This window comes from Pinus tabuliformis, chromosome J (genome assembly GCF_031772625.1).
Source record: "Pinus tabuliformis cultivar Carrire ecotype Pingquan chromosome J, CPIR1, whole genome shotgun sequence".
NCBI classification, from domain to species: Eukaryota; Viridiplantae; Streptophyta; class Pinopsida; order Pinales; family Pinaceae; genus Pinus; species Pinus tabuliformis.
In genome coordinates, this window is record NC_142295.1 from 954,480,479 (window position 1) to 954,506,540 (window position 26,062).

A 26,062-nucleotide genomic window follows, 5' to 3' on the forward strand; every position below is an offset into this window, starting at 1 on the left:
CATAAAAAATATGAACAGAGACAATGCTTACAGTAGATAGAGAGCAAAAGTTTGCAAATTTTCAGTTAAAGGCATTATCACTATGGTACAGCAACAAAAGCTACATGGGCACTTCAGGGTCTAGTTTTAAATTTAACTATAGTGAAATCAAAGTGTATTTTGAAATATCCAATACTTGTATTAGTAAAAGGCATACGATTGCCATCTCTTCAAAGATGCATGTTATACCATCATTAGATTGAAATAGCTCTTTGCAAAGTTCTAGTTTGATACATTATCACTACCATCGAGCAACAAAAACTACACGAGCACTTTAAGGTCTACTTTGTTCTAAATTTAATTATAGGGAAATCATGTTTTTTTGTTGTTGGATATCCAATATTTATATTACTAAAAGGCATAGAGTGGTCAGATCTTCAATGATACATACTATACCATCACTAGATTAAAAATCTTTTCCCATGTACTCATGCAAGTAGAGTAAGTGTATGAGATCTAGTGTCTACATCTCACCTATTTAGTATTCAGCGATACCATACTATACCGTCACTAGATTAAAAATCTTTTCCCATGTACTCATGCAAGGAGAGTAAGTGTATGAGATCTAGTGTCTACATCTCACCTATTTAGTATTCATAGTCTTTTCATGAGACAATAAAATGAGTTACTAAATATCAAATAGCTTTGGAGTTTAAAATTCAAAGTTGAAAATTCATTAATTTTAGTTACCTTTCCTTTGGGAAAATCTTCAATTGTTTTGGCATATCCCTTTCTCCCGGAGAAGAGTGACAATATTGATTGTTATCAAACACTCATTTGTGGCTGCATCAAGCATAAAATGGCCTTGTATTCAAGTTCAAACTTCCTAAGCAAATAGACACATCATTGGCTAATATCGTTTGGATGCTTGCAATAGACATACTTTTAATTTTGTTAATCCCATTTTATGAAGCCTCCTTTTAGTTCAGATCAACATGTACAAAATAATCCATGTAAGATAAGATAAGATAATTTTATCATTTGCAAATGACCAAGGGATCGAATAATGGTACTAGAGAGTACAAGCAATCGCTAATGGTCCACGAAAGTGTCTAGAATACTCCTAAATGCTAAAATGTTATCATAATATAAGAGATACACATGGAAATAAGAGAGAAGAACATGAGTTAGGCAAAGCATAAGTGAAAAACCCTAAGAGGCATGAAGCCCATCTCAACATTAGAAACATGATAATAGTAGTAGAGGGTGGAGGAGGGAGAAAAGACATCCTCCTATCATCGTCTCTTATTGTGAAGGAGCTAATGCAAAGGTTGATGATGTTCTTTGGAGAGTACTCAAGATTGAGGGGCCCTTAATCGCTGATCTTGGGAGGAGCTATAGAGCAAAACAACTTGTCTGCCTTGATCTTTGATGTTGAGGGGAAGAATCTTTTGATGAAAGTTTCATTGCTCAATTTGAATTGGAGGGTAGTATTATGGAAATACCCTATAATGAATGGGTTTGACTTTGAGGTCTTGCAGATGTAACCATTAACATGTTTGCTAGGCATGTGTGAGAAAGACTATTTTCTCACATGTATGTCGCCATTTGACTGCAAGGTCGAGGAGTCCACTTTTCCCTTAGAACCTTCAATAACTACGATAAGCTCTAGAAGAAAGAGATGGTAAGCTTAATGGTACTGGCCTTGGAGAGGCCTCACAAAGTCTCTTGATCGAGGATAATCACCTTTCAAATGTATAAATCTAGATATCTCTATTCAAGGTAGTAAAAGAAAACTACAAGGGAACCTTTAGAGTTTCAGAATAAGTAGTGGATCCTTGCCAGATCTCACTATTTGAAACATTTGAATCCAAGTGTTTCTTGGACTTGTTCTCTTGGTGATGTTATTATTGATAGATCGTCTTAGAGCATGGGATGTGATGTTTCATCTTGATCCATAGGTGGTGGAAGCAAACCTACAATTTCTTGAGTGGGATCTTGATGCCATGAGTCTCTAGTTATTGAAATCATATAAAGTTTATATGTTGAATGTAGTTAGGATAGAGAATGAGACAATCTTGTAGTTGCATGAAACAAAATAAAAGGCCGTCTTTGAGTGATGAGGGGAGCAAACCCGTTATTGGTTGAGTGGGATCATGAGGCCATGAATCTCTAGTTATGGAAATCATACAAGTAAACATGTTGAATGTAGTTAAGACAGAGTGAGATAACCTTATAGTTTTTGCATAAATGCTCATAATAAAAGGTCATGTTTGGGTGAAGACTTTGAGGGGTTGAGCTAAGTGTTGTAAATGTACCTTTGATAGATGTTGTCCTTCATTGTTTTATCGATTGCTCCCTTTTTGGGGAGGAGATGATTGAGGGAATCCAAGGAGCCTTTGAAAGGAGGGAGAACCTTTATATGAAGGCTAATCAACTGAAAAAGTGAAAGGTCTTTGAGAAGTAGACCTATTTGTGTTAGGGAAAGCCAAGAAAGAAATCCTACATGAGGAGCAAAGAGAGAGATAGGGGTATCTATCATGTCTAGAAGTAAATCCTCCAAGGTGTAGTTTTTATGAAGCAAAAAGACGAATTTTAAAATGTTCTTCAAGCATAAAGGATTTGCTCCAAACTAGACTTGGGTGATGCCGTTAGAGATCATATGTCTACAATGGTTCATACTCTAGAGTATGATACATAGAATTCTCTCAACTTGTGATCTATTTGCTGAAGTCAAATCAATTCCCCTAGCTTCAACTTCTTTAAGAGCTAATCTTGCTTAAGATCGCAAAAACTAGCGAAGGCATCTAATTGCCTTTGGAGTCCCTCAAGTGAGGAGGCTCAAAGGATCATGTTATTTGTAAACAAAAGTATTGCAATCAAGACATGGCGTAAGTTGCAATCATTGTGTACATGGGTTTTCTCTTTGACGTACATTCCAACTCATTGATGTAGACCCTAAATAGAATAGGTGATAGGGAGCAACCTTGTTTGACCCAAAATGGTGCCCCCTTGATAAAACTAGAAATTTCTTGCTGCATACAAAGCCATCAGACAACTATCTCATTGGTCATGACAACCATAATGAAGGACTTAGAAACTTTAGTGTCCCACAATTTGTGGAAAAGGAAAGCTCTTAGAATTGAGTCAAAATGATTTTGAAAGTATACAAAACAATACAAAACTTTTGAAGATTGTTGCCCCGCTTCCTTAATAGTAGCTTGGAGAGTAAAAATTTGTTTCATAGTCTATGGTATTTTCTAGATCCTTCTTGCCTCATCGCCTTGAGTTTGTTCCTCCCAAAATGATTTGATAAGCACATATCAAATTTGTCGCATAAAGTTTGGAGAAGGTGTGCCTAATCATGATGATCTTGTAATTATTTGGATTAGAGTTGTTTGCTGTTTTGAAAATCAGGTGGATGATGTGCTATGACCATTAAAGGGGAGAAACCCTTGGAAACTATCTCAATGAATATATTGATAATGTTATATGTAAGAGATTCCATGCCATGCATGAGAAATTTGGTATGAAGGCCCTCCCGATCAATTGCTCTACCTAAACTCATATCCCAAAGAGCTTTGATAATGTTGATTGGGGATAAAATTTAGCATGAGGTGGCTAGGGTGGGCGATGGGCAACAAGGGGATGAGCTAGAAAGTTTTGGAGGGATGTAGTATGTGAAATATAGGAATGGTAATTAATGGGAGGGGGATTTTTAAGTGGAGGGTACGTCAAATGTTTGGGGGAATTGTGGGGATTAAGAGAAGCTTATATCTCCTTGATGCAAGAAAGCCACATTTCTTACGTCGGAGAAGTTGTCAATATTCCTTCTATGTGGATGGTATGCAAAGGGGTCATGACTAAGTACCAAATGAAGGCATTAATGTATATTGTTATTTTCCTCCTCAAATCAATGTTTCATGGTGTAGATACCAGGGGGATAGACATGTTTGTTGTGATGGGTGGTATGGCGGTAAGAGTCGAAGACAATGTCCCAAAGGGCTTTGGATAACATGCCATATTTGATTGTGATTGTTTTAAGGGAAGAAAAGAGGGAAATAGGGAGGAAAAGATGAAAAAGATGAATGGTAAAGGCATTGACATATTGGACTTCAAAGTGTACCAAGGTAGGTAGGTTATCGAGTGAATTGGAGAAGGGATGAGGGGACACAGAGGTAGTGTACAATGAGGGGAAAACCAAGAAGGCATTGTCATGAATGGGTAGTGTAGGGGAGACAAGGAGACCACAAATAAGACACATCAAAGCTTGGCTTGCCAAGACACAATTCTACAACACTCTCACCACTACTATCGATGATATAGAAGTGTTTTGAGAATAACAAAGTAATGGGATTCACTGCATTGAAGAAGGTGTCTCTCATATGTGGTGATAGGATTGTATTCATCAACTAACCTCCAATCTCATGGATGCAAAGGGCATCCTTTGCATGATCAAGGGTTTATGCCTATAGTCTTAGTGAAGGCATTGGAGTTACTTAAACAATTCCTTGAGAATCGAGATGATTATTTGAAAATATTGGGATATAGTTCAAGAAAAGGTTTACCATCATAATGAAGCATAAAGCTCAAGCATGTCAGAGGAAAGTAGTAGATGACAATGAAGACATCTTTGAAAGGATTTTTGGAGTCTACTAAAGTTGAATCCACATAGATATAAAATGGATGTAAGAAGCCTAAATTGATACTTTGGATTGGAGACGAGCATGGATGAGCTGAGTAGCACCATTGGAACCTTATGTAGCATCAAATCTTTGTGTCTCATGCTTGAAAGTTGTAGTCTAATGGCATAATGTGATAAGTGGCAATGTCCTCTGTGGATTGTCATGTCTCGGTGAGAAAAATGAGATCTTACTTGGAAAGCACATCTTGATAGATCTTCGAGTACCATATAGAGCTATTGTGTTGATTGGAGTAGAGAAGCAAGGGTTTTGCTTACCTAGATGCTAAGGCTAGCATAGGGACCCACAAGACAACCACTTAGCATATTATTAATTTAATTAACTATTTCTTAATGATGGACTTAGGAAAAATTAAAAAGGCCAAAGTCAACATATAATTAGATCTCAACCCTTCTTCAAGATTTAATCTCAACCATTGAGAGTGATGGTGGGGCCTAGGTTGAATTATAAGAGGGAATATGGCACAAAGTGGCCATTTTGAAGGATATAGAGTGTGTGTTAGCTCAACAAGAGGAAGTTAGAGTTTCAACAATCAACAAGGAAGATCAACGACCAAGAGGGAGAGGAGGACAACACTGAACAAGCTTATCTCAACCCAAAATCAGGGCGGCAATACAATGAACTAGTGTGCACAAAGAAATGTCGTACAATGTGACCTAGTGCGTATATAGGTGGTACTGCGTGGAGATACAATAGTAGAAGTGTGCAGGGGGTGTTTCGATTTTTCTTGGTTCAACTGTTTAGAGGGTTTTGCTGTAGAAGGGAAGTGTTCCCTTTATGTATTAATTTTCGAACATTATTATTTTGTTGAGTTAATAGAAAAACACACATAGTTTGCAGGCTTTCCCTAGAGTTGGTGTTTCTTGGGTATATCTGGTGTCTTGTGTGTTGAGTGTGTTTGTCTTTAGCTTTATTTATAATTTGGGTTTCAGAACAACAATTTAAATTATATTTCTGATTGCATGCTTAGAGAATTACAAATAATTTACCAGGTTTTAAGGGAAACTAACATATTACAATTTTAGCATGTAATAGAGATAATGCTTACCTTCTTAACCTACCACGATCAACATTAATTTGGCAAGGGGTGTGACCACCTAGGAGTTTGTGGGTCATGTATCATAGCTCAAAATTTATTGATAATGGCCAATTTATTCTCTTTTTTGTCCGTTGGTACCTATCCTTTGGCTTCTTTGAGTTTCTCAACTTAGAATAAAAAAAGATCCTCATCAAGATAATCTTTGTTGAGGAGTGAGGTGAGCCACCTTATTAGGTAGGTGAGGTCATGGATATCAAGATTATAGTCTAATGTTTGACCCCCCTTCTTCAAATTTGGCTATATAGTGAGGTCAACAAATTAGGGTGTTTTCTTCCCCTTAACTACTTTGTTCTAGGAACAATGTTATTCCATTTGTTTTTGTATAGGTTTTTGGTGAGTTGTGGTTTCATACTGTTAGTTAAAATCTTAGTTTGTTTAGTTCTAAGGTTTATAGTTTTTGATTGTAATTGTTGTGTTTCCCTCAAAAGAGGGGATTCTATCTCAGATGGACTTCGTTTAAACCTCAAATTCTGATGTAGGACCAATGGTGGTTGTTCAATGTTTGAAGTTTTTCCACCTTAGAGACTAGTTCGAACTCTACAATCTTGTATGTTAATGCCCATTTAAGTTTTGCAATAATCAATTTCTATTCATTTAGACAATTTTAAGCTATTCAACCTCTTGGGCCTATTTAGATTTGAGTATAGAACCCACAAATATGCAGTCATTTAGGCAATATTCTAATGTTGTACTCTTATGTTTCATATTCTAAAATTTGTGCATATAGAGCTTAGATCACTACTATCATTTTGATGCTTACATCTTGTATTTTTGCCATATGAGTTAAATGTCACTTAAAATGTAGATTTTGATTAGTAGGGGTGATTCCATGTGTAAAGTCTTCAAGCCATAATAAATATATTAGTGAGTAGAAATATACAAACTATAGACCTACATGGGTAGGGCACATGTATGACGAGAGAGCAAATCAAGGTAGATTTGGTCTGCAAAGTTAGAATTAACTATTCGGCGAAGGCACCCAAAAACAACATAGAGAACCAAATGCTCGTGGGGACATATCTATTAGGCAAGCAAATAACCTCCTTAAAATGTAGTTTAGCATCAAACCATACTCATTTAAGGGCATGATTTGTATAAGATTTACCATCCTTTCCTTAAGGTCACAAAAGCGAGAAAGGAGCCTCATTCTAAAGGAAACTTTGACGTTCTAAATTTTTATTCAATTCCTATCAAAATTAGCTTTAATATTAAGAAATCTTTGGCCATGACCCTAAAAGGCAATATTAAATAGAAAAGTTGGAAAATAAGATAAATTGTTGCTTTTATACATGTGTTATTGTTTTTTTGTTATAATATTTGAGTTAATTGGGTTATATAGGTGAAAAATTATCAATTCAATCAAAAGAAAATTTGACTTCAATAGGCTCAAATGAGTTGAGACATTGATACAACTTTTAAAGGCCCTTTCTCCCCCCTCTTCTACACCATCCTTCCCTCTTTTCCTTCCACCATTCATAGCACCACTAACCTTCTTTCCATACCTTTGTAGCTTCCTTTATCGGGTCCTTGCCCTCCTCTCCCTCACTTGCAATCATTTTGACCTCAAACAACACTGGCTCATCCCGAGTTTTCTCCCCACAGGTACTAGTATACATTGGAGGTCCAAATTGCACGATTTTCTCACCAAGGAAGTTTGATACGCAGGGTTGGGGGGACATTGAACAACAAATGAAATACACCCTCACAACACATGCACATGGTTGATTTTTTTGTAATTTTTGCAATAGACTTCTTCATCTAAGTAACCCACATTTAAAATGTCATGACATGAATGGAGCAAATCGAATTTGAAAACAACATTCTGCAATCTAATTTACCAATCTTACAAACATAGTGTTAAAGCAGAATTTGAAAACCCCAACGTGAAACAATTTGGCACCAAAAATGAAGATTTATGGAAATATACATCTCCAAAGCCCATTGGGAGAAACCTCCATATTGCAATTTGAAAGCATTGACCTTAAACACTTGTAAGAAGAGATGAGATCCCAACATGTACATTGAAGAGATGAAATCTTTAGTACAGGTAGTTGGAACAAGTCCCAAGAGAAGGCCTCCCTAGGTGTTGAAGTTAAAGAGGTGGTCTAGGCCAAAATCATAAAATAACATATTAGGTGGGTGAGGGAGCTTAACCTTAGGGTTAATGGAAACCTCTAGCCTACTTCTTTAAATTATATGCTCATGCACTTCCTTCATGATACTTTTGATCTAAAGGATATCATTCTTGAATAAGCTTTGTTTCGTGCTAACTTGATGTTCTTCATTTGGTTTAGGATTATGGGGGACTTTGTTAAAGCCCTTCAACTAAGAGATGATACTCCTCCCTCTCTCATATGATCTTCATGGATGTTGACCTTATAAGATCCCAATTGATCAAGCTTAAGCAATCCAAAGTATTGTCTATGGCAGCTAAGAAATAGGGTAAGTGGCTAGTGATTTGGCATCTCAAAGCAAGTTTTTGGGTTTTGCTCCTCTTGGGTTGTCTCATCTTTGGTCGTCTAAATGATGGTTGCGTTAGAGTGGGGAGGGGTGTTGTTTCCCATTTTTTATTGCTTGTTGGCTTTGTAATTAATGGTGCATTTTATTCTTCTCTAGGTACTTTCTTTGAGTAGAGGTGACATATGGTTTTGTCCTGCAAACATGAGACTTGCCATTTTGATGGCATGGGAGATTTATAAGGGGTTGCTTGCCTAATCCTAGACTCTCTTCAGGATAGGTTGTTTATGGTAGTTTTTAATGAGAATGCTTGGTTCTTGTGGGTCTGAGTTTGAGGAAGTGATTCCTTACCTTGAGATTACATTACAATTTGTTATTTTCCCTTAACTTCTTCACACTTCATAGTGAGTTTGAGAAGGGTGTGTTTGTCGACTTTTTTTCCCCTTGGAAAAATCCTAATTTTCATTAATATAAGAAAATTACATGCTATAGATGCGAGTGCATATGCATAAGATGTGGTTGTGTGCTAGTTCAAAAAATATTTAGATCCCAAAAATGATCTCCAAAATAAGATCTCCATGCAGGGAGACAGTCTTTAAATAGTACTGCATAATTGAGTCAAAATTTAAACATACTCTACGCAGAGAGTATTGCTAAAAACATGAGCTGTTATGTATATACATAATTCAAAATAGACAAATTAAAAGAGACTTGTTTTTCATAAGTTCAGTCTCCTACTAAGCCTGGTCTGCATGGTCCATATATGACCGGTGGTAGTACTGGAAATGTTCACACTCCCAGACATTGCATGGCCTGATCGCTGCCGTTTTGGAAAGTTGGTCAGCGATGGTGTTTCGTTCCCTGTAGATGTGATGACAAACAAAACTGTCAAAATGTGAGATGCATCTATGAATTTTTGCCAATATATGTCCCAAAGTGTATGTGTGGCAGGTTGTGGTTTTGTTTATCCAGTCACAAACAATTTTGGAGTCACCAAAGATTTGCAAATTATGACAGTCTTTCTCTATAACAAATTTGATTAGGTGGTGTGCCGTGGAGAGTTCAACAAAGTTATTGGTGCCAATCCCAAGTCCCATTTGAATATGATAATAGTGGCTTGCCGAAATGTGTAGTATAGCCCCACCACCACATCTTGTATCTTGAGCGGAGCCATCAAAATATGCCCAGGGTTTTGAATGATCTATGGATTCAGGAATGATATTCCTGGGAGGTGTGGTGGTCAAGTCCTCAGGGAGAGAGTTGAAATCGGCTATAATTCTGGCTGAGATGGAAGTCCAATGAGGGGCGGTGTCACAGAAGATGTAGCGATTTCTGGCGATCCATATTTCCCAACAGAAGAGGAGGGGGAGGTTTCTGGTTTTGGCCGATGTAGAAGATGCCCACCAATTTGCCCAAGCTTCCTTGGTAGTCAGACCCCCCAAGATGATAGGCAGGTGAAGGTGGGTAAGAGTGGAGGTCCATAGGCTGATAGTGACTGAACAGGACAAAAAAAGATGATCCAGAGATTCAGAATTGTTTTTGTAGAAGCAGCACCAAAATGGCCCATATTGACCTCTCTTATTCAAGTTTTCCCCAGTCGACACCTTGTTTTTTAGGATTGACCACAGGAGTAGTCTTGTGCGGGGAGGTGCTTTCAGTTTCCACATGTCTTTCCACCATGGTTCAATGAGTTGTGGCTTGTGATTGCTAGCCAGTAAAGGTACCCCTCTTTAGGGGAGTACCGACCACTCTTGGCTATGGCCCATATTATCTCATCCTCCCCTTCTCTGAGTCTGATGTGGGATTCCTGTAGGGCAGAAGTGTAGGAATTCCATGCTTGATGCCATTGTCGGGGGAGGAGCAGGCTACGGGCTGTCTTCCATGCTTGATGGAGAAAGGATGATTGCTCTGGGTCCGCTGCATGATTAATATGCGTGATTCCTTTCTCAGAGAGGATCTGTAGTAAGTCCAGGGGGAGCTGATGTGCATTACCACATCCTATCCAAGGGTCTCGGCCAATTTGGACAGAAGCCCCATCAGATATTCTCCAAGTAAGTCCATCCCGTATAAGGGGAAGTGCATTCAAAACTGCTTTCCATATATTAGATATCCTTGTTTTGTTCCAGCTAGGCTGTCTCAGCCACTCCAATGGCTTGAGCGGGGTGATATATTTCGCAACAACAATATTGGTCCATAGACTGGTGGTGGTAAGAAGATGCCACCCAAGCTTGGCTGCTAGTGCAGTGGAACAATCCTCCAATTTTTTTATGCCCCATCCACCCCACTTCTTGGGTATAGATAGGAGCTCCCATCTTGCCCAAGCAAATATTTTCCCAGGTTGATTACCTTTCCAAAAGAATCTGCTACAATGGTTCTGTATTCTATTGAGGATGCCTCTAGGAATCCATGCAAGGGACATCCAATAGATCGGGTTGGCCTCAAGAACTGCTTTGATGAGCACCAGCCGACCGGCTCTGGAGAGATATTTGTGGTACCATATATGAAGTCTTTTCTCCAGCTTGGTAATTAACCATATCCAGTCTGTGATCTTATATCCATGCGGTTTCAATCTGTATCCCAAATATCTAAGGCCCTCGTCTAAGTGATTCAGGGTGAAAGGAAACCTTCGTAATGCGAAGTTTATTTCATGGGGGGAGCATTCAGAGACAGTAATAGTGGATTTGGAATTGTTGATGGCCATGCCTGTAGCTGTTTTGAAGAGGTTGATAGTGTTTTGGATGGTAGTGAGATCCCCTATTCCCTCGTTTAGAAACATAAGAACATCATCCACAAAGAGAAGGTGGGTTATAGTACAATCCTCAGTTATTTGATACCAGAGAGTCTACCCCTGTGATGCATGTCCTTGATCAATCTGCTTAGGCCTTCCATAACAAGAAGAAAGAGCAAAGGCGACAGGGGGCATCCTTGTCTAAGGCCTCTTTCAGAGCCAAAGAAGGGAGAGGCTGCCCCATTGACCAGTACACTGAAGGATACATTGGTGATGCAACACATAATCCATTTGATAAATCCGACAGGAAAGCCTAGATGGGTAAGGAGCATTCTAAGATATAACCAGCTTACTCTGTCGAAGGCTTTGGAGAGGTCGGCTTTGAGAATCATGCCTTTGATCTTTTTGGATTGTATTGAGTGCATCACCTCCTGAGCTGATCCGATAGCTTCGTGAATCTGTCTATCTTTTAGGAAAGCAAATTGTTCAGGGGAAATGTGGGCGGATAGGATGGGGCGGATTCGATTGGCTATGATTTTGGAAATGATTTTATAAAGATAGTTACAAAGGGAGATAGGACAGAAGTCATTATAAGATGAGGGGTTGTCAGTCTTGGGAATGAGGGCTATAAAAGTGGTGTTAATGGCCCCATGCATGCTCCTGGATATCCTGCATTCCTCTATGACCTTGAGTAGGTCATTCCCTAGAACCTCAAAGAATTCTAGGTAGAATTCGACTGTCCACCCATCTGGGCCCGAGCTTTTATCCCTTTTGAACCATTTTAGAGTGGCCTCAAGCTCCCCCATGGTAACTTCTCTATTGAGATGCTCGGCTTCCTCCATATCAGTAAAACGAGGAAACAGTTGCGCTACTCTGATGACCTCAGCCAGGGTAGCATTAGGAGGGTTTTGGTAGACTTGCTTGAAGTGTGAGGTGGCCAATGAGGCCAGCTAGGGGAAAGTGTCAACCACAACTCCATGTTCATTAGTTAGGTTCTAGATGGTGTTATAAGCTCTTCTTCCGTTTGCAAATTTATGGTAAAACTTTGTATTTTCATCCCCTTCTCTTAGCCAAATAGCTGGACTTTTTAGTCACCACGTTTCCTCTTTGTCCTTGAGAATTTTCCCTCTTAGAGTGTTTGCTCCACAAGCTTGTCCTTGAGCTCGGGCGAAAGGAAGGTGCCTTTGCTATTTTCCTCAAGGATGGCTATCTCATTCTCAATTTCAATCACCTGATGTTCTTCTTCACATCTCTTATTGTGAGCCCAGATCTCGGAAATTTTCTTTAATTCCTTTAGGTTGGCCACGAATCCTTTAGGTTGGCCATGAATCCTTTAGTGATGTGTTCGTTCCTATCCGGAGGGTGGGTCTTCCAAAAGTCTGTCACAAGACTGGTGTAAGAGATGTCATTCAACCATGAGGAGTTGAATTTGAAAGGGGCTCTAGGTTTGTTGATGGTGCCACAGATTTCCAGATGAATAGGCAAATGGTCTGAGAGCCCCCGGATCCCACCCATTGGCGATAAGTGTACCCTTGCTCCAATAGATGTTCCTTGATGAGGAAACGGTCTAGTCTCCTTGCAAGACTGGCCTCCCCAATTTGTTTGTTGCTCCAAGTTGGGGTTAGTTTTGCCACTGGAATATCAATGAGCTGATGAGAGTCGAGGAGCTGCTCAAAAAATCCCGCTAGGGGGTCGGCCTGTGCCTGAAGACCCTAGGATTCCGAGAAACCTAGGGAAAAATTTAGATCTCCCCCTATGATAAGATTGTCTGCCTGTAAAATGCTGGTTCCTAGCAGCCTTTCCTAGAAGATCTCTCTATGGTGGCAGGGTCCATAGATGTTCAGCACTCTAATCTCCGCTCCCAGCTTCGCTGAGTAGATGTCAGCCCCTATGAACCTGATGCCTCCCCAGGCTCCCAATAATGTAATAGAGCGAGGGTTGTAGCCTAGGGTATGCCCCCTGATCGACCATTTACATCCAAGGCATGGAAATGCCAACCTGGGAGCATGGACTCCAGAAGAGGTGTTATGATGGCTATTGTACCCAAGGTTTCCTAAAGAAGAACTAAATCGACAGGTTCCTTTCGAAGGAGTCTCCTCAGCGCTAGTTTTTTGTCAGGACTAGCTATCCCTCTGCAATTGAAGGAGATGGCCTTCATGGGGGGAACACCGGAGGAGGGCTCTGTGCTCTAAGGACCCTATCTAGTGAAAGCTATTTCCCAGAAACCACCTCTAACCCCGCCTTCTGTTTTGCTTTGGACAGAGAGGACGGTCTACCCCAAGTGGGCTTCAAGACAGAGGGGAATGGAGAGATGCAAAGGCCAATGGCATCCATCATAGTTGCTCGGGTGTGGGAGCGGAGATGGTAGCGATGAGGTTCAGGGGTAGTCCCAGGGATGGGGATCTCTTGTGCTGGGGGAATGAACGGAGGCTCAACAAAGGGATGGGGGTCCAACTGAGAGATGAGGGGACTGATCCTGTGGTTTGTGTAGGGGGTAGAAACAGAGATAGCCCCAGATTGTAGAGGACTAGATGATAGAGCAGATGAAAATTTAATGGAAGCAGAGAGTAAGGGAGGACAAGACATACCCGAAGAGAGCGCTCCGCCAGCGACTGCCTTGGACCTGGTCAGTGGTGGTGAAGGTGGCCGAAGGGGTGCAGTCCCTTGCTTCTTCGTCGTCTCCGGGTTAGGCCTGGATTCATCCGGCTCAGTGTTGATCATGTCGGCTTCATCCGATTGTTCCTTCCGCGTCTGTGTTCCCTCAGCAGTTGTGGGCTTCCCTCTGGACCCAGATTTATTTTTTGCGAGGAGAGGGCAGTCCTTGTAGAGATGTTCGACTTTATGACATCGTCTGCAGTGGAAGGGAACCCCTTCATAGTCCAGGATCTGCGTCCGATCATAATTCCTCCAGTGAAGGGTAACTTTTTCTTGCAAGCCTCCTCTGATATCTAGGTCCACCAATAGTCTCACATAGGCCATGACACCAGTGGAAATGTAGGATCTGTTATAATCCAAGTAAGTTCCTAGGGTGTTGCCAATTCTTTTGAAGATTTCCTTGGTCCAGAAATGCAAGGGCAGACTGGGTAGCCTAACCTAGATTGGCCCTGCCCCGAGCTATTCTCTGTCAGGGTCGAAGAGCGGGCTCCATCTCCTTAGTATGACCGAAGCTTGTTCGATGTGCCAGAAAGATGATAGAACTCAAGTTGTGTGGTCAGCTTGCGCAAATCTGAGGGCAAACCAACCGCGAACAAAAGTTTGTACAATAGGTAGATCTGCCAAATGATGGCCCCATATTTCGGCTACCCATTGCTTCAGTCTGGTTGCGGAATAGGTCCTTCCTCTGACTCTACCTACCAGGACCGTCGCTGCCATGTCCATAATGTTTTGCCACTGGAAATCCTCTTCCTAGTCAATGAAAACGCCCTGTGGCTTCGACTTTACACACCTTTGCTTCTTTCCCCAGGTCTCCGCAGTCTCTGCTTGCTCAAGGTGCTCTTCAGGGTGAGGGTTTGGAGGATGAGAGATAGGGTTAGGGTTTGGAGGCAACTGTTCTGATTCAGGCGGGTAGGCGTCAGGGGGGGGGGAACAGCGGTGTAGCTTCCAGATGGTTGTGCTTGTTCCAGGGGAGGGAAGGAGTGCGAAGGGAGGGCTTCACTGAGTGGGGAACGGGGAGGGTAGTGAATAGCCTCAGGGGGATGGAGGGAGGTTAGGCCAGAGGATTCGGCCGCTCGTACAAATGCAGAGGGGCTGGGGTCAGTGAGATGGGAGGACGACGTTAGGGAAGGCGTGGAAAGAGATGGCCAAGTCACAGGTAGCTTCGAAAGATTGATCACAGAGCTTGGCTGTCCCGAAAGCGATAGAAGAGGGGAAATTACCTTCGAGAGCTCACTAGTGAACCGAAAGTGCACGTCTCTGTTAGCCAGTCTGCCGAAGATGGAGATGCCTTCGAGGGGGTCCTCGGAGTAGTCTATTAGGTCTCCCTCCATGTTGCTTTGGGGCTTATGCTAGCTGCCGTTGAGAACTGGAGTAACCGACACAGGCTGAACCGAAACCCTACAACCGCAATACCGCAAACTGCATTCACAAGTTCAAAGTCGCCGGGGGTAAGCAGGAGGGGAGGGTAAATGGGGTTCCCAGGCATGTTACGGCCAAGACTGCAACGGACAGCGTCTGTGCCTAGGCCCCAGGTGTACATCGGAAGGGCTACCCCGTGTCAGGTCGTGGGTATGCTAGCCTTTCCTGCATTCACTTCGTCATCTAGTCCTGTGTTTGTCGTCTTATATGCAAATGTTTCTCATTACATAACTCTTGGGAAGGTTGTTCTTTTTGGGACTTTAATGTTTGTTGTAGTGGTTTACACGTTTGACTCCATAACATAACCAAGGATATCCTTTACTTGTAGAAGATTGAATTAAGCACTATGGCCCTTAATATGACTTTAGATGATGGTCTGGGACATTGAACAACCTATGGAAGGCACCCTCCACGACTTTGGGAATCTTTTGATCTATTGCTCTTGAACGCCCTTTCATGCTATGTTGATATGAGGGGCTTCACTTGCTTCCCTTGTAGTGGTGTGGTTGGTGTGGTCGATTATGTCTCGACCAACCAAGTGTTCCTTCCTTACATATGACACTTTTTAGTCTCACCCCTACCTCTTGTGGACCATATCCTTCTAGCCTTCTCCATCTTTTCTTCCCTTTTCTCTATCACCTACCTCTCCCCCATTAGTGTCCTGTGCATTGTCTTCTTTGATGGAGAGTATGTTGATTCCTCGGTCACTTGCCTTCGACAATTGATTCCTCCCCTCCCTTTTTCTTTTATCCCTTCCAAGAAAAAATTGGCTAAATATAAGCTTCTTTCCACAATTCTTTGGAAGATTACTCTTGACTTGTGCCCGCATCTTGTCCAACAACTCGCCCGCATCCCTACACTTGGCTTTTGTCCCCATGAACTATTGGTTTTAGGAGGAATGCAAACTCCAATATAAGCATCTTTGTTTCTTTTTAATGTGCAACATCATTTTCTTGCCCCAAATTCTATGGCCGCTTTCTTTGCCATAAATCAAGCTTCACCAATAACATTTGAAGCTTGTACTTCCAAGGAATGAAGTCAGGGGCTGCCTCTAACTAACCACTTTTTTGAGATGAAGTACCTTTGTCATCCCCAAAATCTCCTTGTTCATAACTCAAAAAACCAAATCAATCAACAAAACAAATGAAATGAACCTATCATGAGTGTAAATTACTTCTTACAGTCATAAGCATAAACAAACACTCTGGAGTCTGAACACTAGAGTTTCTTAAGCGTTTCACCCACAACCCTTCATAGCTCCAAGTGCAAATCTTGAACATGCATCATTTCATTACTGGAGAATTTTGGCATCACCCCTGCTAAAAGCCTCTAACATCTCCCTCTCATAGGCAACAAGTCTCTTCATACCAATCGTGCAAACATCGACATTGGAATAAAATCGACAAGGGTTTGGAAAACCAAAAAATCGTAAAAATTGAGAAAATATTGGTAAAAATCGGCAAACATCAGCGAGGGCAAAAAATTGTGATTTTGCGATAAAATCGAGATGTTATCGGGATGTTTGCAACATTGCTTGATACACAAATCGAAAGATCTCAATTGTACAATTGTGTTGCCATGTTAATGTTAGTACATTGTAACTAAATCTACATTCTTAAAACAAATACCCTAAATTAGGAAGCAAAACCTATGTTTATTCCTATTAAAACACTAGATAAAGGATTGCTATATCTTCAAACACATCAATTTGAAAATTGAAAAGCAAGCTATAGTTACAGTGACCAATCACATCTCTTTAACTGAAAGAAAAAATTACAATGCATTGAGCTCAAAAATCTATGTAGAACACCCTAGTAGTGCACCTAATTTCACTTTTATGTAATAAGAAAGACGAAGGTTTACAACATTGTTGCAAACATGCCGATTTTATCACGAAAAATTTGTGAAATCATGATTTTTTTGGCCAAGTTGACGTTTGCTGATTTTTATTGATATTTTGGTGGTGTCTTAATTTTGTCGATTTTTATTGATATTTTCTCGATTTTTTAGAGTTTTGGTTTTACAGACCCTTGCCATTTTTATCCCGATGTTGATGTTTGCAACATTGGTTTACAATGAATGTAGACATCCTTACAATGAACCTTACTTAAGGAAAGCAAGCCCTAACCCCAAGCTCCTTGGAGAAGGCACCCACATGCATGAGCTTTCCTACATCAGAAAGTGTGCCCCTTTCCTTGCACCTTCCATTGGGATTTACACCATCCAATATTATGACATGCATGCACATCTTAACATTAGGATTAATGCCATCTAAAGAGCCACATGTCTACTAAACCATTGTTGCAAATTCATTAGAACCTCTTTATTACAACTCTATAAGTGAACTAAGGTAGGAAATAGATCTATTGACAAGCATCATAGCCAAAGGAGAATCACTTGTAAGAACATGTGAGATCCAACATAAATTTGTGGAAAAAGTAATATGTTTAGGGAAAGGGTAGACCGATAGGTTTTGCAAGAATGCAAAGGGTACATAATAAAAGTATGGAGCATTGATTTCTCTTTATCAAAGTGTTGTTGACCCTTGCAAGATTTTCTCGATGAACAAGCTCACTAGTGCCCAAATGAGTAACATAGACACGATGGTTAGCTACTTGATGTAGCTTTTCGAGCTTATAGGTTGACTCTTAGTTATCAGAAAAAGGCTGCGAGTGAAGAGTTAGTGCATTGGGAATTTCTCAGTACCTTGGGAACTTTTATGTAGGTTCTTTGTGCTTAGGAGACATTACCCAATGTTGCGAACATCGCGATCGGGAATTGACTAGGGTCTGAAATCGGAAAAAATCGGAAAAATTGGTAAAAATCAGCAAAAAAAGAAAAAAGAAAAAAAGAAAAAAAAATAAGAAAAAAAAGCAAGAGCGATTTTTTTTTGAAAAAATCAGGTTAAATTGCAATTTTTTCAAATCGCCAATTTAATCGTTTCAGCGAAAAAATCGCGATTTTCGCAACACTGACATTGCCCACCTTTGAGAAGCTTTGGGATGTATCATCCAAGAGGAGACAAGGTGAGATATAGTCGTAGCTAGAGGGGACGAGAGAAAGAATTAGGTTCCTTAAATTAGGGAAAGAAAGAACATAGTAATTTTAAGTGAAGCAAGATGGGCCACTATGCATCTTAGTCTCTTGAGAAGAAGAAGGCCTAGTGGCAGCAAAAGTAGATTACAAAGAGTGCAAAAACAATGAGGATGATGCCACTTACAGGTGAAGTTGGTCATTGATGCCACTTTTCCAGTTACCGGAATGGGAACTGTCCCCTTTTGCATGCCTTCATATGATGTTCTCAAGTCGTTGGATGCCTTGTATGTTATTGGTTTTACTAAGAATTTTCTGAGTTTCTTGCATGATAGATCTAAAGTGTGTGGTTGTGTTTGATGATCAACAAGTGATCATTGGAGATGATCCTAGTCGAGTTTTGGCCAAAGGTGTGTGTGAATGGTTTGCTACCATATCTTCAAAAGCATAGTGCTGTAGTGCATGACAATGACATGTTGTGTGAGTTGTGGCACAAATGAATGAGTAGCATACACTATGAAGCACATCCTCTCTTTAAGTATATGGTGCAACAATTGCCTAATTTGAAGATCAAGAAAATTGAGGTGTGCAAGAGCTGTGCACTTGACAAACATATGAAGAATGCTTTCTCATGCAGTGAGCACAAATCAATAAAGATTGTTGATTTGATTCATTCATATATGTTTGTGGGCCATCAACATCAGTGTCTTTGACAGGTAGCTTGTACTATGTACTATGTAGTATGCAAATTTATTTGATTATTCCTCTACAAAGACCTAGATTTAATTTATGAAGAGTAAAGATATGTTTTCCGAGTTTCAAGAGTTCAAGACCTTGCTAGAGAATTAGTCAGGTAAGAAGATCAAAGTGGTGAAGTTCTACGATGGAGGAGAGTGCACCTCCAAGGACTTAGATGCATTTTATCGAGAAGCTAAAATCAAGAGGGATTTGATGGTGCCTTGCAACTCCCAACATAGAGAGTAAGAATAAGGGCATCATAGACATAGCTAAAGCAATGAGCTATGACATGGTTTTGCCCATGAGTCTTTTGGGTATTTGCATGCAACACAATTGTCTCTATTCTAAATAGATGTCCTCATACATTATCAAATGACAAGACACTAGAAGGAGCCTTTATTGGCGAGAAGCATTGAGGATTAGACTTATGTGTATTTGGGTTGTCCTGTTTTATTCATGCTCTCTATGAGAAGAGTAAATTTGAACCCTTAAGCATAAGCATCAAGATGTATTTATTGACTATATTGAGATTTTCAAGGCTTATTAGATCTATATATTCTATCACAACAAAATATAGTAACAAGTTGAGAATGTTAACTTTGACAAGGAAGCGTGGTCTTCTAAGTCTTAGAAGCCTCCTATGGAGTAGAGGGGGTAAATAAGCTTGCTGCCTCAAAGGATGATTAGAAAGAAGAGAACCAAATTTTAGATCAATAAGGATTTGTTGAAGGAACAAAGGCCTATTTATCTTCTAGTTTAGCTAGGAAGTTGAGGTGGCTTACCCAAACTTGGCATGAGGCACTAAAGAAAGTAGTAGTTCCAAAATGTTCTTTATGGTAAGTTGCCCCCTTAGAAATTTCCTACTTATATTGTATTGATGTCTTCTATCATTGGTTAAGAGTTGTGCAACTTCGAGGAGGAAAATGTAGACTAGGTTTGGCAGGATGCCATGATCGAGGAGTACAACTCCATGAAGAATGGTGTTTGGAGATTGTGATAAGACCATGGGGGGAATCTATGATAGATTCGGGCCAATGTTGAAATTCGACATTCACCCTTACCCTCAAACATAAAATTTATGATGGTGCGATATTTTCACTACCCTTAAATTTACATTCACAAAAATTTATGGTTTCAATTTTATATTTAAAGAAGTTTATAGTGTCAAATTTGTTAATGTTCATAAAAATGCAAAGCATGTCATTTTTTTAAATAAGAGATTAATGAAGGTCTTCCAATACAAGGTAATTTGATTTGCCAATTTATTAATACTACAAATTCATTTAACATATTTTGTATGATATAGATAAGCTTAGTGCAAGAAAAGTAATTCATAGAATCATTATTTTCATTGCTCAAAATATTAATATTGTAGTCAAAGTTGATGTGGGACCAAAAAATAAATTCGTATACAGGTACTTGTTTTAGTTATGGATTTCAACATATACCAATTGATCTTTGCACTAGATGGTATACTTCTCAAATTAAGTGATCTCTTCAAAGCAATGTGAAAAAGTCGACCTTGTGAATAAATTGGTAAGGGTTCAGAAATTGAAAAAGTCGTTAAAGTCTGGAGGTTTTTGAAAAATTGGTAAAACCTCGACAAAATTAAAAAAATACAAAAATATTAATTTTTAATTTTTTTTAGCATCTAAAGTATCTGCAACACCAAATAAATGCATGGCCACATAAATATGAAAAGAAAGCTAATATATAAGATGTATAAGAAGTCTAGTGCTACATCACATATCAACAGTAAATCAAGTCTCGAATCCTGAGTCTTGACTCAGTCTCAAGAGTCAAAATATTAGCAAAAAATATGGTAAATGTATATCATCATCATGAGTCATGTACATGTCATAAACTAAGCAGTCACCGAGTTCCTCTGCCCATTTTACGGGAATAGGGAATGACTTTGCCTTTTCCTCTAGAGGAAGAAGGCCTTGCCCCTGGGGCTACAAATGGTATCTTTCGTCCCTTAGAAGCAAAAATAGGTGGTCGTTCTGTCCTCTACTCCTACCCATCCTAGATGGTGTCACATCCTCCTCCTCCCCCTCCTGTTCTTGCTCGTCCTCCTCCACCTGTTCTTGCTCGTCCTCCTCCTCCTCTACCTCTTTCTCCCTTGTAGCTGCTACGTCCTCCAGCTCCAGTGCCTCCGGATCCACCTCACAAAACTGGTAAATCTCCTCCTCTTGGGTAGTGACAAACACCTTTTCTCTCCAGCTGCACAAATCACAAAGGCCAGAGTGCAAAATGAGCGGAAAAATCAACCTTTTCCTAACTTATATGTGGCTTGGCACCTCACTCACGATTTTTTGGAAAAAATCTCGATTTTATCCCGAGTGTTTCGATAAAATCCTGATTTCTTCGTTTTTCAAAATCGCCAAAAAATCGGCCAATAAAATTGGCTAGCTCAAAAATTCAAACTTTGCCGATTTTATCGCGACTTTTTCCACATTGCTTCAAAGATCCAAACCCTTGTGTTTGAATTTCCCACCCACACACAAAGTGTTTTACAAATGCATTGAAAGTTAATAATTCGATATTTCAGGAATGAAACACCTCTCTCTCTTTCTCTTTTTACACACACATTAATATTTTGCAAATGTTATACATGTGTGTGTGTGCTTGTAACTTTGTATGTATGTATTGATATATATTAGTAAGAGTTTGAATATAACCAAAACAACATAAAAGGGACTCACCAATAAAGGAGAAAATGATAGGTGCTGTATTGACTAACCTGTAAACTTTACATGTTGGATAAGTTTCTCCACACCATAGTTCATGGTTTTCTCCACAAGACAATTGTAAAAAATTTCAAACTATGATGTTCAAAATGAACTTAAAAGTTCTAACGTCTATTCCAAGTGGTTGGCTATCCATGATTAAAACCCTTAATTAATGTGAGCATCGAGAAGTACAAGGCGCAATTTATCCGTGAGGATAATTGCAGAGAGGTAGTTGTTTATGATGAGAATTTTGCTCTAGTTGCAATGTATAGCTTTAGGAGAGTCATAATGTGTATTGCATTAACTTTATGAGTCATAATGTAGATGCATAATGTGTATTGCATTAGCTTTTGGTTGGCCCTTATACTAGATGGATGGAAAATTTGCTTTTCCTAGTGCTTTGGTTGAAGAGGAATTGTAAGTTAATCAATCGAGCCAATTTTGAGGTGTATGGTCAAGATACATACCTATGTTTGTAAGTGAATAATATCCTTCATGTGTTGAAGCAAGAACCCGTTGCATGGTACTCAAGAATGGATGAGTACTTATTGGCTTTTGGCTTCACCAAGACTATTGCAGATCCTAATTTTTATTATTTACAAGATAAGTATGATGTACTTGTCAGTTATGTATGTGGGTTGACTTGACCCTTACATTGGTTATGAGAAGCTCATTACATGGTATAAGGAGAAATTGGCTAGTGAAGAATATGCATAGGACATTGACCTTGTGAATTACATTTTGGGCCTTGAGGTTTGGGGTGCAAGGGATCTCTTCCTTTGGAAAGAGAAGTACATTGGCACACGAGGCCGTGCCAAAAATGCTAAGTTGTGATCACTCTTGTGCATATTGGTTGTTCGTGTTGCCTTGTTGTCGGGTGCTCCCTTTTGCCTTATTGTTGCTGTGAGGTGTGGGTGCTCCTAGGAAACCTCAAATTTCGTTTCACCTAGGGGCACGAGGTCGTGCCAAAAATGCTAAGTTGTGACCACTCTTGTGCATATTGGTTGTTCGTGTTGCCTTATTGCTAGGCGCTCCCTTGTGCCTTAGTTGTTTTCATGCGGTGTGGGCGCACTCGGGAAGCTTCAAATTTTGTATTGCCCGAGTGCTTAGGTGCACTAGACCGTCCCAAAAATGCTAAGTTGTGACCACTCTTGTGCATAATGGTCGTTCGTGTTGCATTGTTACCGGGTGCTCCTTTGTGCCTTGGTTGTTGCCATGTGGCATGGGCATACCCATGAAACCTCAAATTTCGTTCTACCCAAGCGGCTAAGCGCACAAGGCCATGCCAAAAATGCCAAGTTGTAACCGCTCTTGTGCATATTGGTCATTCGTGTTGCGTTGTTGTCGGACGCTCCCTTGTGCCTTGGTTGTTGCCGTGTGGTCTGGGCACACCTAGTAAAACTCAAAATTTCAGCTGTGCCAAAAACGCCGAGTTGTGACCACTCTTGTGCATATTGGTCATTCTGGGAAAAATTCAAAACGAAAATCCTATTGGAGCAACTGAAAATTATTCTTCTAATTGTCAATTAATTTAACAATTTATTTGCTGCGACAAATACTAAATAAATCACATTACAACCTTCACAAATAAAACTGAAGAAAATAATAGCGTTGGAAATTGAGAAATACTCTAGTGCACACCCAAAATTAACACAGTTATTTTTGGACAAATGTTCCCAGAAAAACCCAACTTGGGAAAACCGATGCAGTAACTGAGGGTTTTATTATTATGCAGCAGTGAGAAATTCTGAGTACAATTTGGATGCCGAATATTGGCTATCCTGCAGAGAAAATATCGGTAAAAATATCTTGAGGGAAATTATCCTCACTCCGAGCAATCCCGACACTCAACAACCACTGAAAAGCAAGCTGTCCACCTAGCTCTGCGCAGGCTCTATGTCAACTTGAAGCTGCCTGCCACATGTGCTGCCTGAACTGATTGCCAATTTAGCCGTTCTGCCTGCCGCTGATTGGGAAAACACTTCTTCGGACCACTTGAACCTTTGCTCAACCTCTGGAACTGAAAACTTCTTCCTTTCTCAACAAATCGAATTGCCCTCTGAACCTTTTGTGTTGCCTCTGTGCAACTTCTTGGGGAAATTTCAGCCTCTCTTTGTAATGCACTTCATTAGATCTGGAAAACTTCCTCCGCCTCACTGTCCCTGCCCCTCACTATCTCTGCTTCCTTCTGAAGCTTGAACTCTTCCCAAAATTGCTGGCTCTCTGGAAAAATCGAACCCTCTAAGGAAATCGAACTCCACAAGTGTGTTCTCCATCTTACCCATCGACTTCTTCTAATAATCTTTTGTTGGATCTCCAACGGTCAAGATTAAAACTTAATCAAGGGCCAAGATCATATTAGAGTCGATCCATGTGAGTTTCTAGATGATTCACACCTTATCTCATTTAATTCTGATTAATTAACAAATTTTTTTAAGTTTGGACTTTGGAAACATTAAAAAATAGGCTAATAATCTAATTGAGACATTTCTAGGTGGAATTTCCAGAGACGATTTCTAGGTTATGTAGAACTTCTGTGTTTTAGCCTCTTCCCAAAGTTTCGAGACTAGAACACTTCCGATGCTCTATAGAAACTAACACATTCGTGTTGCCTTGTTGTTGGGCGTTCCCTTATTTTACTTTGAAGGGATTTTGGATGTTGAATTGCAAAACATTAGCCACTTTTATGGTGCCAAATTTTAAAATTATTTGTTGATTTAGATCCTTATATGTATAGGTAGTTGATTGGTTCATTGATGTATCTTGTGACCATTCAGCGTAATATATGTTTATTAGTGAGGTTTGAGTGATTTCATGCTTAAACTTTGACAGATTCATTGGATAGCTACCAAGCATGTGCTTTGATACTTGAAGGGCACACTTCATTATGGGGCGAGGTATGTGAGAGATGGTGAGCTTTTACTGCATGGTTTTGTTGATTTTCATTGGGTAGGGAATGCAAGTGCTAGGAATAGCACTTTTGGTGTTTGTTTCAATTTTGGCACATGAATGGTTTCTTAGTTCTTGAATCAAGGTGAAATTGCACTTAGTTCAACAAAGATAGAGTACATAGCAACTTCCACCACTTTTTGCGAGGCCTTATGATTTCACATGTTGATTGCAAAGTTGATCAATGACATGGTGGAGCCCACTATTGTCTATCATGATAATTAGAGTTGCATGAAGCTCTTTGAGGATCCAATATTTCATCATCACTTTGAGCATATTGACATTCCTTAGAGATAATTTAGAAGGGATTAATGCTTTTTGAGTTTGTTCCCTTAGGTTCGCAGGGAGTAGATATTTTGACCAAGCCTTGGCTAACAGGAAGTTTGAGATGTTGAGGGAGAAACATGGTTTTGGGGAAACATCTTTTTGTTAAAGAAGGGATGTTCCAACCTTAGATCCAATTCTAACCCTAGATCTTGGGTAGAGTTGCTTTTGGTGGTGAAGAGAAAGCATAGTAGAAGTGAGTGTAATGGTGGTTTAGTAGACATTAGGGGAGGTGCATGCATTCTATCTTTAGATGGTGTTGATCTCGATATTGGGAGGGTGCATGCATGGAGGGACATACCCCTTATAATTCTGGAAGGGGCCAATCCCAAGGGATGGAAGGTGCATGCTTGAAATAGACTTTTAGGCATGCTTGTATGTATTTTCCTTTTTTGGTTAGGGTGCACTTCCTTATATAGGCAAATCTATTCTTTCATAAATGAGAGACTATGTGGACCACCACTGTGTTTTAAATGATTAAAGTCTTTAGTTTATTTCATTGTAATTCTTACTTTAGTTAGTAGAGAGTGATGCGATTGGTTGGTGCAATTATAACTGCTTGTTTTGATTTTCAAATTGATGCATTTATTGATCCAATTTCCTTATTCATTGTTTTTATATGAGCAAACTTAGTTTCAGTTATTCATCTTCGAATTTTTGTTTTAGGAGAGCAAATATATGTATGATGCATTGAAAAGTCACAATTTAGATTCGTAGCCCATGTCTTCTTATGTGTTTTCCTTTATGATGTTCTTGCATAGGCCCTTATTCATATTGCCTCCCCACTGTCTTGTCACCTTTTCTCCTTTGGCACATTGGGAGAGTAGTCATGATTATGAGCAGTGACAATGTATCTGACGGGGAAGGTTTTCAAGTCGAGTTCCTCAAACATTGTATTCACCCCATCAACTTTCACCAGGTTGATTTGTTTAATTATGTCGTTTGTTTTGGTTTCTCTCAAGCTTAGTCCCAACACATCACCCCTCATATTTTAAAATCATGGGCCAACTTAAATTTGATAATTATAGAACCATGATGATCAGACACAACTTCTCTAAGATTTATGTTACAATTCTTCATTTATGGCTTATAAGCTTTAAGCTACAATTCTTCATTTATGGCTTATAAATGAGATTGAAAGGAGGTACCTCGGAGCTAGAAGATAGACAAGTTTTCACCCAAAATACTAGAGCATTGGCTATATTTTCACATGTAAGGTCATTATTGATGATGCTTTTTGAAATTC

The 26,062-nt window shown here is 39.8% G+C and overlaps 1 protein-coding gene across 1 annotated transcript in view; it reads left to right on the forward strand.

Moving 5' to 3' along the window:
• LOC149229986 (adenine nucleotide transporter BT1, chloroplastic/mitochondrial-like) overlaps positions 1-26,062 on the forward strand; it is a 55,705-nt gene that overhangs the window by 1,488 nt on the left and 28,155 nt on the right.